Source organism: Littorina saxatilis, linkage group LG16 (assembly GCF_037325665.1).
Source record: "Littorina saxatilis isolate snail1 linkage group LG16, US_GU_Lsax_2.0, whole genome shotgun sequence".
Classification (NCBI taxonomy): Eukaryota; Metazoa; Mollusca; class Gastropoda; order Littorinimorpha; family Littorinidae; genus Littorina; species Littorina saxatilis.
Genome location: NC_090260.1, coordinates 7148823 through 7149594, shown reverse-complemented (window position 1 = coordinate 7149594; position 772 = coordinate 7148823). Strand labels below are relative to the sequence as shown.

The 772-nt window shown below is 48.6% G+C and overlaps 1 protein-coding gene across 2 annotated transcripts in view; it reads right to left on the bottom strand.

The window, feature by feature from the left end:
* The window catches only part of LOC138950281 (cysteine-rich venom protein Mr30-like), a 55343-nt gene extending 54907 nt beyond the window's left edge, over positions 1–436 (bottom strand). Inside the window, exon 1 of one of the 2 annotated variants that reach the window (XM_070322027.1) lies at positions 1–436. This exon is cut by the window's left edge and continues 54 nt beyond it. The gene's annotated coding sequence lies outside the window, so the exon portion shown is untranslated. The other variant, XM_070322028.1, reaches the window with a different exon arrangement.
* Positions 437–772: the final 336 nt, after the last annotated feature.

The window sequence follows — 772 nt, the reverse complement described above, 5'->3', positions numbered from 1 at the left end:
GTGAAACAGGCACCTCGGCAAATGATCAACACTTGGTGTAGGGTGAAACAGGCACCTCGGCAAATGATCAACACTTGGTGTAGGGTGAAACAGGCACCTCGGCAAATGATCAACACTTGGTGTAGGGTGAAACAGGCACCTCGGCAAATGATCAACACTTGGTGTAGGGTGAAACAGGCACCTCGGCAAATGATCAACACTTGGTGTAGGGTGAAACAGGCACCTCGGCAAATGATCAACACTTGGTGTAGGGTGAAACAGGCACCTCGGCAAATGATCAACACTTGGTGTAGGGTGAAACAGGCACCTCGGCAAATGATCAACACTTGGTGTAGGGTGAAACAGGCACCTCGGCAAATGATCAACACTTGGTGTAGGGTGAAACAGGCACCTCGGCAAATGAGCAGCAGCGGGTCGGGAAGCAATGCTGTTAAATGTCTGTGCGTCAGCCCTCTGCCTTTTATGTAGGACAGCCACATGCACACACCTGGCTCAATCTGTCAAATGCAGCTTGATGTGTGTGTGTGTGTGTGTGTGTGTGTGTGTGTGTGTGTGTGTGTGTGTGTGTGTGTGTGTGTGTGTGTGTGTATGTGTGTGTGTGTGTGTGTGTGTGTGTGTGTGTGTGTGTGTGTGTGTGTGTGTGGGTGTGTGTGTGTGCATGTGACTTTTGCTTGCACTTTAATATTGTTACCACGTAATGACATTAATACAAGTAGCTCTCATCCATCATCCCAGATACAATAATACATAGATAATCGTGTCCCCGAGTACG